Source organism: Spodoptera frugiperda, chromosome 12 (assembly GCF_023101765.2).
Source record: "Spodoptera frugiperda isolate SF20-4 chromosome 12, AGI-APGP_CSIRO_Sfru_2.0, whole genome shotgun sequence".
Taxonomy (NCBI): Eukaryota; Metazoa; Arthropoda; class Insecta; order Lepidoptera; family Noctuidae; genus Spodoptera; species Spodoptera frugiperda.
The window spans coordinates 12719189-12736119 of record NC_064223.1 but is presented as its reverse complement, the minus strand read 5'-3'; the positions used below and the strand labels follow the sequence as shown (position 1 = coordinate 12736119).

At 34.6% G+C, this 16931-nt stretch overlaps 1 protein-coding gene across 7 annotated transcripts in view; it reads right to left on the bottom strand.

Moving 5' to 3' along the window:
* Positions 1 to 14104, bottom strand: part of LOC118262918 (ichor) — a 37426-nt gene extending 23322 nt beyond the window's left edge. The window contains exons 1-3 of one of the 7 annotated variants that reach the window (XM_035574593.2): positions 13941 to 14078; positions 12622 to 12736; positions 2532 to 2617 (exon numbers count right to left, since the gene is read on the bottom strand). The gene's annotated coding sequence lies outside the window, so the exon portion shown is untranslated. Of the gene's footprint in view, positions 1 to 2531; positions 2618 to 12621; positions 12793 to 13871 lie in introns of all 7 variants that reach the window. The other 6 variants (XM_035574590.2, XM_035574592.2, XM_035574595.2 and 3 more) reach the window with 6 other exon arrangements.
* Positions 14105 to 16931: the final 2827 nt, after the last annotated feature.

Here is a 16931-nt window from a genome sequence, read left to right as displayed (position 1 = left end):
AGGACACCGTGAGATGAAGTGTTCACTGCGCCACAGTTTCTGTTTCGATGTGGGGTTTTATAGGAACATAGCTTATTCTTATAAGCTAAATGTATTGATTTAAAACTTTTCTTGGATTTTAGATAATATTGTGTTTGTCAAAGGATTTTGATACGCTAAAAATATGCTGTAATAAATTAAGAAGAAAAGAAACAACATGTGGTATTTTTGAAGATGCATATCAAAAATGTGCATCTTACGCAATTCACCGACTCTCATAAATAAAGCCTTATAAGGAATTCAGACAAAAATGCAACAATGTTGTTTGTAAAATAAGGAGCCCCGAAAGTATCATATACCCAGTGGGCGTACATGCACACTGCATACTGCACACTGCACTGTATGCAAATTCCTTAAAAGCCTGTTCCGTCTCACTACATCGGTTGACCTAATTTTTTGTGCTAAATTTAAACACCATCTCACGGATGTGATACCAACCAGGTAACATCATGTAACATGTGCTTACCAAAAGAAAGTTTTGAGCATTTTCCTTATTCTTACGTTAAAGTAAAAGAAAGAGTTTAGGTATAAGCAATAAATGATGGTTTGGATTTGGGTATTTCCAATTATGGACATTATTATAAACGGAATAGTGTTTAAAATTCCAGGAAGATGAGTGAGTAATTGACATGTTGAATAGTATATTAATTTTGGTGGAAAGTTTTGCTGTAATTAATGGAATTTTTCGAACATTCGTCTTTCTTTTATTTATGTGCAAAAAATCCAAGATAAACCTGATTAAAACTATTGCACCACTTGAAAAATTCCACAACCTGAGTCATTACTGTCCTAAATATAGAAGCATCTCACAGAATGTAACGGTTTCGGATACATTATCAAGATTATTTCTTTTTGCTAATAAACTAGAAAGCTTTAAGTGAGTCAAGTCATGAGTGTTTTGTTAAATAAATCATTGTTTGTCCTTGACCCCGTTCTATTCACATTGTGTGAATATTCTCACGAACCATAATAATAAGTGTTTCTGTGGAAAGAAAGCACAACTTTTTCCTCAAACATCTTACTTATCTTTGGAAATGATTCGTTTATTTTTTTATTTTATAAATAACTATAACACGTTTCCTTAATTAGTTAATAAACATTTCCTGTGTATTTTTTTTAATGTATGTGACATTTTTAAATGAAATATTTTAATGCATTCATTCTGGTTTAGTGGGTTAAATGTAACGTAAAAACATGTTTATCAAGGAAAAAAATATTAAACAAATTTGTACAATAAATCGCAATAGAATAGATTTTGATAATGTTAAAAATCATCTACCTACGGCATATATTAAATTGCGAAAATGATAAATAAGTAATAATCAAAATAATTCAATCATAAAATAATAATGACCTTTCTATAACAATAGACACAAGCCTCCCGGCACTGTTTATAAATGATACGACTTATTAATCAACTGAGATGTTCAAGTAGTAACCGATCACCGATCACTATTCAATGCGTTTTTTGTTCGCCACGAGACAATACATCCAATTTATATATAAGAATACGTTTAAAGTTCTACAATAGCACACAATTTATCTTCTACAACTGTAATTTGACAGACTATTTGAAGGATTGTAATTATTTCGCGAAACATTTCGCCTTTGACACCGCTTGACTTGTTATGTCTAATGAAAATGATTTTGCAAAGTTTAACCAAGTTGTTTTAATTATATGTATATGTGTGTGTGTATAACTGTAATTTATCTGTCTTCTTTCTTGGAATGTTAGAATTAATCATATATTTTAATAAGAATAAGACACGTATATAAATTAAGTCATTGTTTAAAAATGCGTGTCATTCTTCTGGATTAAGTTAACGAAGGCTATCTGGTTAAGTATCACGCAATACATTTCACGTAATTACCAAAAAATCTCATGCTAATCAAGTCTGAAATCTAAGCAACAAAAAATTCAGTAAAACGTGTGACTCAGTTTCTATGCTCCAAACTCACGAGTTCGTGTATACTCGTCGGAGATAATAACACAACTTTAATAACACTCGCAAAACAAATCCGACAATTAACCTGACTTTACAGTTAGACTCGTTTCACTTTTTGAGACGAAAGCCTTCCCCCCTCCTTCACTCCCACTCCCCCGCAATGGCCTCGAAACCTCAAAGCCTCGATCTAAAGTCAAGTACAGATCACGTGAATGCGCTGAATTTTGTACCAAAAATCAGGTAGTTAAATATTATTACAGTGTAAAATTGATCAATTTTCAGAATTTCATATTAAAAACTTTCTTTTCAGTGGCATTTTCGCAACTATGTAGGTTAATTTTGGTCAGGAGTTACATATATCAGAATTAACTGATTCTACAAAGTACGGAATGATAATTGACTTCTGATTAAAGCTGTTGTTAGATTTAAGTAACTCACAATGATTATCATTCTAGGACACCGTACTCAATAATCTTTTGCAATTTCTTCTCGGGAAAAGTTAAGCTAAAACTAAAAGGTAAATTATAGTATGAAAAATGGACTTACTGGGCAAAATAAAAGGCGTTTTGATCATGTAAAGCAATAAGGCGGTGCTTGTTGCTCATTCCTTTCTTCCCAGTATCGCTGCTGATCTAGAAATAAAAGAGAAATTCGTGATCAGCTACATGTTCACATTTAACGTAAGTTACGTTAAGCCAAGCAGCAAATAAAAATATTATGATTTTAGACATGAAGAGGGCTATCGGATACTTTTACTATAACTTAACCTAAAACCAGGATCTGACTTCTTCCGCCTTGGGTGAGGTGACAGGGAGTGTCAGACTTTTACTTACTAACTAAAAACCACCCCGTCTCTACTCATGATTTTCGAGCCGGAGCCCCGGTAACGCGCTAGGTAGTCCGCAGTTACGAAAATAAATGCATTGGGTTAGTAGTTTTATTCGCTTTGCAAAGCCGTAGTAAAACCTATGAAGATATTATTGCGGTACCTCTCAATGATGTGTTAATGAGATAATTAACACTTAAACAACTCAGCTAGTTAGGGGACTCTAGATTAGTGAAGATATCTCCTAACTAGGATATTAACTAATTTATTCATGAATGCAATCGAAGTAGATTTTATAATATTCTTCTTATAACGGGGATCAGAGGCTGCGAACATTTCTATGATAATTATGTAAATGAAGTATTTTTTTGTTCATTCATTTACTTGTTCTTATGGCCTATTTGGCATGTTCGTAAATTTTTATCTTTACGTTTTAATTTGGACAGTTTTAATAAATTTTTACCATCATGCTTTTAATTAAATAGATAATGATAGAACAGAGAGTCGTATCGCATAGTTATAATGTAAACGAACAGATCAATAAATCAATATTTTTATTTTAGTTTTTAACTTTTACCGTTGATGTCAGAGGTCGCAACGCGCATTATTCAAATGTCGTATATGATTGTTAGTTTTACGTCTAATCTAGGTAATATTAGAAATTATATCTAAAAGATTAATCACTTCAAATATGGATGGTGAATAATACAGACGGTGGAAACACAATGGAAATTTTATTTGTATCTAATATAAAACTGTTATTTGAAATATTCGTTAATTTTCGGAACCGTTTGTTGTAATAGGTAAGCAAACAAAGCTTATCAGTGTATTGGCGGGCAGTGAGCACGTGTGGTACAGTTAGTGTACGGGCCGCGGGCCGCGCGGTGACGTAGCGGGTAACTGCGCGCGCACGCTCGGGCGCCCGCGAACAAGGCCGTTCGACGCCCGCGCAGCGCCACGTGGCGGCATTACCATAATGTAGGGACCGTACATTTACTGCTACGAATTAGATGGACGATACTTCCAGCTATTGTTTGGCAAATTAACTGATTTATTAGGTACTGTGTTTGTTTTTGTTGCATAGGACTTTTTAACTTTAACTACGTTAGGTATAGGTTTAGTACCTAATTATAAAAAAAATGTTTTTATCTAATTTACGACTAGTTTTAACCCGTTATAGGTATGGGAATTTGACTGTAAAATGATACGATATATTATATATTTTAGTTTTAATGATAAGACATATATTTTAGTTTTATTACTTAAATTTTGATAATAATTATAGAGTTCATAGAACTGGTCTAGGTCTTTCGGTGATACAAAGTTTATTGAACCCTAACAGCTGATACACGGATGTGATCCTAGACAGGCTGTTGACATAAAAGATTTAATTTTAATTTAGATGATGAAATATTTAATTTTATTCCAAAGATGAGATCCGACTAATAGGTACAAACATTTCATAATTTTGTCTCCGTCTATTATTTATTTATGAGACAAGCCCGTCATACTCTATTCCAACTCATGTAAGCTGGGATGAACAGTATACAACCTATAATCTGTAATTTTTCTTCGTATTTATATAAAAAGGTGAATAATTTCCAATTTCGGTGGCAGTGACCAAGAGCATCGGATGGGAGGCTCACGACCGGTGGCCGGGCGAGCTCCGTCGCCCGAAACCGACGCACCGTTACAAGGGACAAGGACCTCGAGTAAAACCGCGGACACAAACGTTACTCGTACATATATTATCTCTATATGATATGTATCTTTATAATTACTATGTAATATGATTCTCTAGGTTACTGCTTTAGATTGTTTCAGTTGAATTATGAGTTTTATGAATATAAAGTTATGAGCAGTAAGTTGGTAGTTTGATTTCAGAAAATAGCTCAATGTTTTCTTTTGAGAATGTTACTCTAGAAGTATTAGTTTGTTTGCTAAAACCTTACTCCTGAAGATTATTTTCAGAGTTATTATTGACTTTATTAATTAGATTCAGTAGTACCTTTAAAAAAATATTATTATGTTTCCAAATAAAGCTTTCAATATCTTCTAAGGATTCTCTAACCCGCTTGTAACCACGACTTTACCTCCAAAGCCTTCCAGACTCGCTCTCAATGAAATGTGGGTCAAGTTTATTGACAAATCAGGACGTTGCCCGTGCGCTGTCCTTCTCATCCCCATACATCTGTCCCTTTCGCACGCAGGCTGTTACTCTTTTAGGATGATGAAGCCTCCAATAGGGATCGTGTTCGGAGATGTATAAATAACAGTATTATAGTTCTTTTGTGAGATTTTTGAGAAACAAGAATTTGATGGGACGTTGTCAGCTGGTGGGAACTTTGTTTAAACGGTCTTTGACATTTTTTATTTGATATTACTATGTAATTGATTCTAGAATCTTTATAGTGTATTAGGAAGGATATATAATTTTTTTCAAAACTTCTTTTGTGCTCTGTACTGTTCACTAGACCTTGAAGATATACATATAATTTTGATACATGTATGTGTGGTAAAAATATTGGGGAAATGGGATTAGTACATTTAGACCCATTCTCTCAACCTACCCCAATAACACCTACAGTCACTAAAATCTTCACATTACATTATTTATATAGCTTTCAGCTATTCATATCTTATCACTTTCCCATATAAAGTGCAGTAAAACTTGGAATCTAATTACTGGCACCAAATGTATTGGAGAAATTTAGTCATTAACGTAAATATAAGCATTCGAACATTGGACAGTTTATGAGAGAAATCGTATGAGATACAATGTAAAGCGATAGCAAGCAAAGCATTACGGTATTACCCCCTGAAGGCGTTTGCAGAAACATTGTCTTTCATTTTGCTGGTAATGGTCAAAAGTCTTTGTGAAATTCAGTGTCTATTATAATCAACTTGCTTCCATGGAATATTAAGTTGTCTATGTGTTATTGCATATCATAATCTAACCATGTACAAATTTTATTAATATTAATAGTCCCTTCAGCAGTTTTGGCGTAATTAAGAAACAAACACACACACACAAACTTTCACATTTATAATATTACTTAGATGTTAAAAAAACCAACGTCATTTCTAGTAAAATCCCCATATCATCGCCAAAACTAGTCGGCATCAAATTAAATTCAATCAATAGTTTCCTCAACAATATCATAATTGCGCGTCCCACAAAAGATGAATCGGCTGATCAGCAAAAAACCCTCAAAAGCCTCCAAACGCCCATTAACCCAGTGAAGGATGTGCGGCGTCATGTTACGTGACGTCACTTCCGTCGCTTATTAAAACGATATCCGGTTCGTTCCGGATTTAGGAGCGATGTAAATAAAGGGTTGTTTGCCTACACATTGTTGGGGGTTGTTTAATGGACCCTTCTATTAAGGGGCCTTGAGACCTCTTTTTTTGCTAAACTCAAAGGCGTTTGTAATGGGATAAAGATGAGGTGCCGGCAGTTTCTTTAGTTAATGGGCGTTTATAAGAAGTTTCCGTAAAGGGGTAAACAAGGAGCAATAAGGTTTATTGATACGAGTTAAAAAATGTATAATGATAGCTCCTAATAGTGGTAGCATTTGGTGAACGATATGACCGTTACACTGACTAACTTTGAATTTTATAAAATAATGCAAATGATATCAATGGCCCGTATCAAAATCAGCATTAGCTGTAAAATATACTTAAAGAAAGATGGAAGTTCGCAAATGCCTGATTTGTAGATCGCATCTGAGACACATTACTTGGCTTTTCTATATTATTCTCACTACACATAAACAAAGCACTACCCACCATGACACCCTCGAACAAAGGACGTGCTACAAGTACCGACATACACCGATCAAAGTTATCGGTACATCTTCCAAATATTCCCACAGTGCGCATGCGCACATGTTCGGTTTTTTCAGCTACCTGCTACACCGCGGCCCAATTCAAATATTGACTGATTGAAGGGTTCGAAGGACATCTGTCGCAGACTCTAGAGGTGAAAGCAACACGCGAGAAAGCCTTAACATATGCACATAAAGAACCTTATTGTTCCATAACATGTGGCCCTTTGAAATGGCCAAAATTTAAAAATTTCGGTCCTTTGTATCGTACGCAGTAATATTTATTAAATAAGGGTTACATTTAAAACTATTATTACTTGACAATTGTACTTTGTTGTGGGACACTTTCATTTCGATACGAATCAAAATATTCATTCTTTTCTTTAAGAAAAATGTCCGACTGTCTTGAGAGACATTTGCGCCTATAAAAGACATCAACGAGTTTGTGTCTCATAAACAAGTTGAGAACATTAGTCATTGCTAAGTTATTCTAGCGAATCAATTATTTCTGTCATCTTTCGAGTTATTTATCATATTATAGTACATTAACATAAAATTTTGGAATACCGTGACAATGGTCAAAACACTGTAATATTCCGTAAAATCACCCTCTTAAGGAAAATGATCAGTGAAACCAAAATATGTTCGTATCGAATAGATGTAATGATCTAAGAGGCTGTATAATTGGCCAGTGAGGCATGGGATAGGCTGGAAGTAGGTCACAATAGCACGTACCAGTCTAGAACATAGATATGGCAGACCGGTCTGCTTGATGCGCGGCTTTCTCTTCACTACTACGCACTTGACTGTGAGCGGCTAATATGAAGCCAGTTCGCGAATGGGGTAGGCAGAATTGAAGGTATATATTAAGATGGTGATTGTTATACTAGGCAGGAGATTTTGAAATACAATTGTAAGAGTTTTGTTTTTGGATGTGAATGGGAAAATATGTTTTATTGTTTTTGTACTAAGATCAATATAAATGATGATAATTTGTTTTATGATGACGATTTCATTTAGTTATGCAAAATGATCAACAGAAAGGCCATTGACTCTATCATTAAATATGCTTTGAATGGTTCCATAGCGAAACTACAACGAATTTAAATAAACACCAATACAGTTGTTTGAAGGACACCGTAGTTTTCTCTCTAGCATGCGGGTACAGTGTAGTTAGTAAATTACATTTTAATATTTATAAGGGGCAAGTTTATAGTTTGCGGTGAAGTCATCAATAGACATCACTTTCTCTCGACACAAACAACAAACAAAACTGACACACACACACATAACTTGTCTGTGATTCAGAGAATTGTTTGCTGAACTTAGAAGTCTAGGTCAGTTTGGTGATGGGGTCTCTATTATGGACATTTATAATGGACTTTTTCCTTCAGAATATATTATGTCCGCTAATATTAAATGCGTATGAGAACTATGTATTATGTAAATTGTAAACCGAAGACACCGTTATTAAAACATATTTTCAATACACACGAAAGTAATAATTTTGCAAACTACTTTTCTCAAGTCTCTTTTGCGATTTATAATATAATGAATATAAACTTTCAAATTCGATCCTAGACCTAGAGTTCTGCCTGCCCCTTAGGCCGAAGTACCAGGATCAGCTGTTTCGCTTTCACCTCGCTGGCCAATGTCCGCGCATCGTTATCGATGCGGCGCGCGTCGCGTGCGCAGGCCTGCGTTCAAATTGTGCATGTATGGGATTATTTTGATGCACTTTGTGTGCAATGCTTAGGTAAATCTTAGATCAAAACAAATACTAAGAAACAAACTATTTTAATTGATTGAAAAACAATTGAAAATTATTCAGTTTAAGTGACTGAAGACTGTAATAGAATACTGAAAAGAAGACTCATAAAGAAGATTCAACATTTTTCTTTTGATTTCAGTTATGTCTAAATTTTACATGGATGAATTTACTTGGGTATCAAATTATACTAGCTAAAACGTTCTTAAATACGTGATAACAAGACTGTATCAGCAAAAAAATGTCTACAAGTAACCTGCCACGCACCCAACGACACATGTCACATAGGAGATTAGTAGACAAAGTCTCACGCAACATTAAGATTCACAAAAACTAATCAGAATCGCGTGAACATGCAGAACTATTTCATTAGACGTATCATTATTCATACATAAGTCACTGATCACTTTAAACGTCGAATTATACTTTAATGTAGTCAAATAATCGGGAGATTTGCCTAATTGCGTGGTAGTAGTTTGTTAATGGAAATATCTTTGGGATATCTAGATAGAAGAGTTGATAAAGGCCTACAAGAAATAACTATGGAACACTAAACACGATTGTGACCATACCTTAATGGGTGATAAAAATCACAGGTGTGACATATGTCTGTATGTATGTTTATGAAACATCAATCAGAGGAATGGTCTGAAGGCCTATTCTGAGTCAAAAACTAAACTATGTATGTTCGGCCTCGTCCATACATCACGGAATCGATTCAGCTAATTGTTTCAACACTTTGCTACTGAGTCACAGTTCTAACTACTGCTGTTGTAACGATGCAACTGCAATGATACTTCGCATATGGGGAAGTCCAAGTGGTCATTGGATCTTCTAAGTATGTGTGGTAATCGGCTGAAGGCTTCGGGAGTTTTCAGTAATACCTATGTGTGTTTTGTTCGTTAAGATTTGGTCGATTGTGTCATTGTTTGGTGATTAAGGTATTAGTGTTTGAGGTGAGTTAATAAGCTTTGTCATTCAAACAACTAGGATTCAAAATTACTTTGAATCAAGATCCTATCTTGGCGTTTCAGTAACCTAAAATCACAGCACCTGCCATTTTCCTGGCAGCCACTTTCCAAACGTCTGCAGCCATTCAACTGGCATCATTATCTTGCACTTGACATTAAGTCTGGCATGGTCATTGCCGCTTGCCGCTGATCCGCGCATCTCCGGCGCGCGAGTGAAAGTTGCGCGCGCACCTCCCCCCCCTCACGCCGGCGTATATGTGTCACTGTTAGACCTCGTTGTGCCGATATAGTTTGTGCAGCCTTTTGTATGTTAGATTTAGATTTAACATCATATTGTATTGAATGTTGGTGACAATATATTGTTGGCTCAGTTCACGGTATTACGTCTCGTGTACCGTTAGTTAGTTCGCATATTATAACTCAATTTTGAGGATTTGGAAATGAGACATGTATGTACATGTATGAGCGTGAATCATACAGATACAATTGATTGTAGCCATAAATATATATGCCTGTATGTGTTGCTTGCCAAGTACAGTTTATTGTTTTGTAGTTAACATGATTTATTGAACTTTACTACCTCATAACAATTTTTACTTTATTATAGTAGTCTTCAAGCAGACAATCTTAATTCGTTTTTGATAATTAACGGTTTCCTTCAACTACTCGTAACTAGTCAGCGCTAGCGTACATTCTTAAACAGCACTAGATACAGAATGTTTTTAATCTTAGACAATTAATCTTTTGCTCAGAGCCGACCAAATAACTTTTCATCGTCCACTAAAACATTTAAAAGACGAGTACCGGTAAACTATGGCAACTTTACCAGACCCTTGTCAACTTTACCATACTATAGGTATTCGGTATAAACTCATTTATCTAAAAATCTACCCACTAGAATTCTGTTTTGTAATAGTAGTATTTTTTAGACTTTAAAAGGAAATATTTACTATATTTTGCGTAGACGTAAGACTGCTATTATGCCAGTAATGGCCGTTACAGTGTAGTGCATGAAAATGTGCTAAAAGTTAGTAGTTCCTAAATTGTGCTCACAGAGCCTAAATTATTTGTCACAGGTGAGTGAAATTTTGATCTTGTATGTATAATATAGTTGGGATTACTGTTGTAATGTCAGCAATTGCTTTTTCTTTAATTTATTGATAAATAATCGCTTCGGTAATGTTGACACAGGTTAGGTAAAGTTGCCACGGCCTGCTTTGTGGCAACTTTACCTACAGTTAGGGTTGGCAATAAATGTTTTTTTCCTTGTTTGTGTGTATGTAACCATTTTCGAATACCTAAATTTCCCAGCATAATAGTGAATATCCTGGATGATAAGTTATAATGTATTTAATAATACCTTTTGTTTTAGAGCCAAAATGGCTCACATGAAACAAAACCGCAGATAACTCGGAGTTAGACAATATAAAAAGTATACGAAAGTAATGTTAAAATTAGCTATGGAGATAGTGAAGTCAAAAAATTAAAAAGTCAAAAGATTAAACATTATTTTGTAGCCTTTTTTTACAATTTTAAACATAAATACTTAAAATTTTAGAACTTAATTTAGTTTAAAAGGGAACAATATTTATGTCAGATATTTATGCTTTTTTTTACTTTAGGTTTAAGGTTTATATATATTTTTTTTAAATATACATGTCATAAAAATAATTCTCATTTTTTGACAACCCCGAGCGTAACAAATTATTTGTATGTAAATTACGATGAAACCCGTGGCAACTTTCCCGAACGTCTGTGTAGCCGTTATCTTTATAGATTTCCTCATATTGTTTGCATTATAATACGAAGAGGTCCTAGATGAAGCCCTCTGTACCTCAACAACTCTTTAATATGCAATACACGATGAATACGGCGCGTAGGTAAAGTTGCCAAAAATTTGGTATCTTTACCCATGTTGTTTTTTCTTTACTACGGCTAAAGTAAGCGTTTGTATATAATGACGATTACGGTAAAGTGAGCCAGATAGACTACAATTCTAAATATATAGTTTTGGTTTCTATGCGTCTTATGGTTAAAAATATATTTCGATTTTTGTTCCAAAATATGGTAAAGTTGCCATGTTTTACGGTATATAATTATTACAATCAATTTTGCTAAAATAAATTTTATCATGATTCATCGTATGCGAAGAATCTGCAAAGCTCCACTAAAATGCCAATTTTCCTCGGAAACGTAATCAAAAGCTTCGAAATATTCGCACTTGAAGTACTAGGCTCACATAAACACAAACACGTCGTATCTTCGCATCCTTGGCGATGAGTCAATGTGCCGCTGAGCCAACCTCTGTGGGCGGCATACGGAACAAACGTTGTATGTAGGTCAGGTTTTACGAAGGTAGCCGAATTGTTACGAACAACACATTAACATAATGATGTTTTATCTTAGAATCAGTGAGTGGTTTACATGATTTAATTATACTAGTCATACAAAAGTTATATATGTATAGGTATATAGATCTAGAAATGTCTTCTATGTTTGACTAGGTACTCAAGATGTATATGAAGTATGTATGTTATACACACAAGGATATAAAAAGTGCAAGTGACATAGAAAGAGCAAACAAAATTGGAATTTGTAAACATTTTCCGCAATACTTTGAATGTATGAATGGACAAGAGCCTCGTGATACTGCGTCATGTTTACGTAAGGGGTTCACAAGAAACTAGGATGGATATTATACAGTTCCAGATTGCAAATTAGGGATTCTTAGAAAAATATCTCTGAAAATACATATTTGGGATATGTTTGTTTTAATTTTGAGTTTATTCAACTCGATCAAAACAGTTGAACATTTCTGTATCTACTAAAAATGTGGAAGAAATATCCCAAAATAAAGGACCGAAGTCTCAGCAAGATTGATAAATACAGAATAGGCTATGTAAGGTCAAAAAGAAAAGAATCCTTAAAACATATTTATCTATTAGTTTGACGTCGTATGTTTTATCAACGTCGTCGCTAATTTATTTAAATACAGTTCATTTACCTAGAAAATAACAAGGTCATTGATACTGGCTCTATTGCTTGAATCGCGTTCAACTTACAGTATTCCTGCTACGTATTAACAGCATAACAACTTACTCTATTCTAGCAAATTCCTTCAATAGATTTCCGACTTTAATACAAAATGGATTAAGTTGAAAATCTATTACAGAAATACAGATTGTCTATATATTAATTATTTAACATGAAGTAGTTATTTTTACTATAATCTCAATCTACTTACATGTGTGTACTGAAGCAAGAATGTGGCGTCGTTTGTTGTCAAATCCTTAACATAATCATGTCCACTTTTGGTTTATCAATCAATCAATCCTTCAATCGAAGTGAGTCTCTTGAGCCTTCGACAATGTTCAGAGGACAACCCGGGGGTCAGACAGTGGGGGACAAAGGAGGACTAGAACAAGACGAAGATCAGAAATTACTACAGACGTCTAGGGGGAGGGGGAAGCTGGGGGACTAGTAAGCTTACTAAAAAGAGGGGTACTAATAGCCTAGTTTTTAGACCAGATAATAATTATATAGATTGACAAATAATTTCTCAAAAATTCTAAACAATTATTAAAATTGCAAATTTAATGTCTCAATCGCCAATAATTTAATAGCTTTTAACTGAACAGTTTTCAGTCATTTCTCAATTGACTGTGATTAGTTACAGTTTTTACGCAAATAGGGCATTGACCTCATTCTGTGTGTCAAAGCAATTTGTTTTTAGAATTAATTTGTTGATTAATTTTATGTTTGTTAGCAATACGCTATAGTAATTATATTATTTTTTATTTAATTAAAATGCAAAATTAATGGTAACTTAAGCGATAATTTTTATATATTCTAATTTTAATTAATATTTAACTTTATAGCTATAAATTATCCAAAAAATGTGACAACGTATTTAAAACTGCTAAAAATATAATGAAAACAAAGGAATGGAAGAAAATAATTTGTGTCGCTACGGCCAGCCGCGCCGTTAAAACTGTAAAAAGAACCAGTCGAGCGACCTTCGAGCTATCAGCCGAAAACCGAACCCGTTCCGATAGCCCCGCATCGGAAAATATACATTTTCCGATTACTATACTATAAACTAAAATGGGATATCCCGTACGAAAACAACTAAATGAGACTCTAAAACAATTTCTATAAAATCTATTTTACTCTACTGTAAAAGACTTTTCATGCAGTTAATAATAGCACGGTCGTTAGTAAAAATAGAATAGGAAAAAAAAGAAAAAAAGGAAAAGATGTGATTGGCATAGTTATATAAAATATAAAAACAAAAATAATCTCTCGAATATTTACAAGGAGGGCAGAAATTAGAAAGATTATGATTGTTGATTATATCGAGAAATAAAAAAAAATATAAAAATTTATGATAAAAAAAAATAATAAAAAAACTGGCGTCCGAAGTATAAGGCATCCACTGTGTGATCCACAAATCGGCGGCACTGTCACGTCACTAACAAAATGCCAATTACAAACATTTCCCAAAAACGCTTCGCTTTCGGTCAGCGTGTTTGAATTTTTTTCTTTTTTTTTTTGTAAACGTACACTGAATTTTTATGTTTTTTCTCCCCGTAGTTTAGCGTCACTGTGGTTATTGTCGGTAGGTCCGCACTGCACTTCACTCACTAGCCGGGACGGGCGCTGCGCGCGCGTGGTGTCGTCAGACTGGCGGCGCGGGCGCACCCCACTCACTTCCCACCAAAAATTTTCTACCACCGTGCGGCGCAGGGCGGGCGAACCGCGGCCCGCTACGCCGCGTAGCTCGTAGTCGCGGGTTATTACATTCGCTAATTAGTTATGATTTTGTGATTAATTATGTTAATTGATGTTGTTATTATTACCGTAAGATTCGTGATGTGTGGCCAAAATAATGATGTGTTGTGTTTTCGGCACTCTTAACTGTATTGCAATTTAGATTTTTGTATATTTATTTTTGTTAGTAAATCATATTTCTACGGAATACTCAATTTAAACTCAGCACGCTTCAATTTCAATGTAATAAAATGTACGTTACGAGACGGTACTTTTCTATCACGAACAGCACATAATGTACAAGTAAGTAGCTGCTACGATATGGAACTAGGTCCTCGTGCTAATAACTAACTCAGAGGATATTGCATCGGAAGCACGCAATAACAACGCGATTGTAATTTATTTAGTTTTTCAGCGAGTTAGAGGAAATATTCGTACAGTAATTATGTTATGAACACTAATCAGAAGGTTAGGAGCCGTCAAACAAACAACACAGGACGTCTGATGCTAACTACGATAAACGGTAGGATGACCCAATTTTTTATTTAATTACTCAATTGTTTGAACAAAAAAATCAATTACTTTTATAAGCAAATTGTTAGGAACATGCAAAATAATAATAAATCAACATAAAATATTATTAAAACAAAAACTCAGTTTAAAACGAAAGCGGCGCATTTCACTTAAAGTTGACCACACCTGGCGGCTGCTATCTCCATTGCGTACACGCACACTGCTACACTAATACAGCATTTACGCACACATGCGCACGCTGCCAGGCCTACAGACCTACAAACCTTACTTTCACCTTTCTCCGATCTTAGGTGTATTAAAATAAGGGTGATTTTGCATTGTGGGATGAGTAGTGGTATGTTTGTCTGTCAGCTGGTAAGTGGGACACCGATGGTTTTCTTTATGGTGGCTGCTATGGCCCTCACAAGGTCCTCCTCGTGTTAGAGGCGATAATGTTAAGGTCATGTTCACGTGAGGCTGGGGATGAATCATCTAATACATGGGTGTAGCATTTAATGGCTTGGGTTTGGTGGAAAATATCATAATTATTAGTAATGTGATGGTTACCTGGTACACCTTGAACGGGTTACTCAGGACAGAGTCATAAATATTTGAGGAGGGTATTAGACAATAGTATAATGAAACTTTGTTTATTTGTTTGTAAGCTGTGTGTTATATTGCGTTGTAGTAAAAAAGAAGAAATATTGTTGTAGATAAATTCAGTTTTTGTAACCTCGTTTCATATAAGATTGCCATCGCAATATACTTTTCGTGGACTAATATTTAAAACTGATGGTCGTTATTGTAGTTAAAAAATAACTAATTCATACTTACATACATAATTGAAGTGATAAAACGTTGTTTACGTTTTCATGTTCTTAAAATAGTGATTAAATATTAATAATTTAGTTTGAAAAATAGTTTAAACAAAATATTGAAATAATAATAAAATATATTAAATTAAGTACTACGACAATACTTTTTTTATAGAATCCGATCACTAGTATTATTTTAGTATATGTCTACGAAGTTGTAGTACAGCCTTTAAAACGTATGGTCTTTGTAGCCGCCTACGAAACCGCAATAATGCGTAGCTGCGTAGAGCCAGGCCTACGAGATGTCTCGCGAGTCTCGCGACCCAATTTTATAAGATTGTAGATAAATAACAAACATCTATAGTGTTGACACTATTAAAGTAGTTTTTTTAATTGACTGTTTCGTTAGTGATGGGTTTACATTAATTCTCAGATTAAGGTGTTTTGTTGAATTTTATAAAAGTCATCTCCTTAACAACTCCTCGTCCTAAAGATTAAACTAGTGTTACAACACAGTAGGCCTATTTGGAAGACATGGGGGGAAGCTTATATACAGGAGTGGACATCTTGTGGCTGCTACTACTGATGACAATAATACAGTAAACCTCTTTGATACATGCAAATATTTCACTTTCAAAAGCACTTTACATCATGAAACAATTGAACGACATTTATCTCCACATTATTAAAAGCACATTACGTTCAGTTTAATATAATATTTCCGTTCATCCCACAATAATTTTCGGTCGTCAATCATATAAAATGTTAGTGGCACACAGTTATAAATGGCGGCTATTGGAAATATATGAGGTGGTGTCACTTTTACTCGGATACTCACTTAGTGGAGGCGATAGTGGCTTGTGACCCGAGTGTGAGCATCGATGACTAGCCACTGATTATTCATGGTGATGATATGATTCGAATGCGATGATTTACCGTTGTATCAGACTTTTTTGATGATTCCGTTGTTTGTTTAAATTTTTGATTTTGATCTTCGATTTTGTAAAAATTTTCATACTCTTTTTTTATAAGTTAGAACAGAAAACTATTTATTAAGCCCTTCATTGCTAACAAAAATCTTTTAAAGGCTATTCCTCCACTAGCGTCGGTCAGCGTTGTCCGAAATGGTTCCATTTCTTTGCTCTCAGGCTCTTTTAATAAAGGACACTACAACTAGATATAATAGACAGAAATAGAATAGAATACTTGTTAATATTATGTAACAACTGTACCTTTTGGGTAAATAAAACAGCCGTTATAATGCTAAGAGAAGGTATAATAAGGATCCAAGATCAAGGGAGACAGTGGGTTCTTCAATATTCACTAAGACCAACACGTGAAAAGTCCAGCAATCAATACCACTGCCCTGATAGATCGGCGAATGCGTGGTCGGTCACTAGGGTAGTCCGGTGGTCGTCGTAGCGCAGGTAGAAAGTAGGTTGCAGGGTAGTCCAAT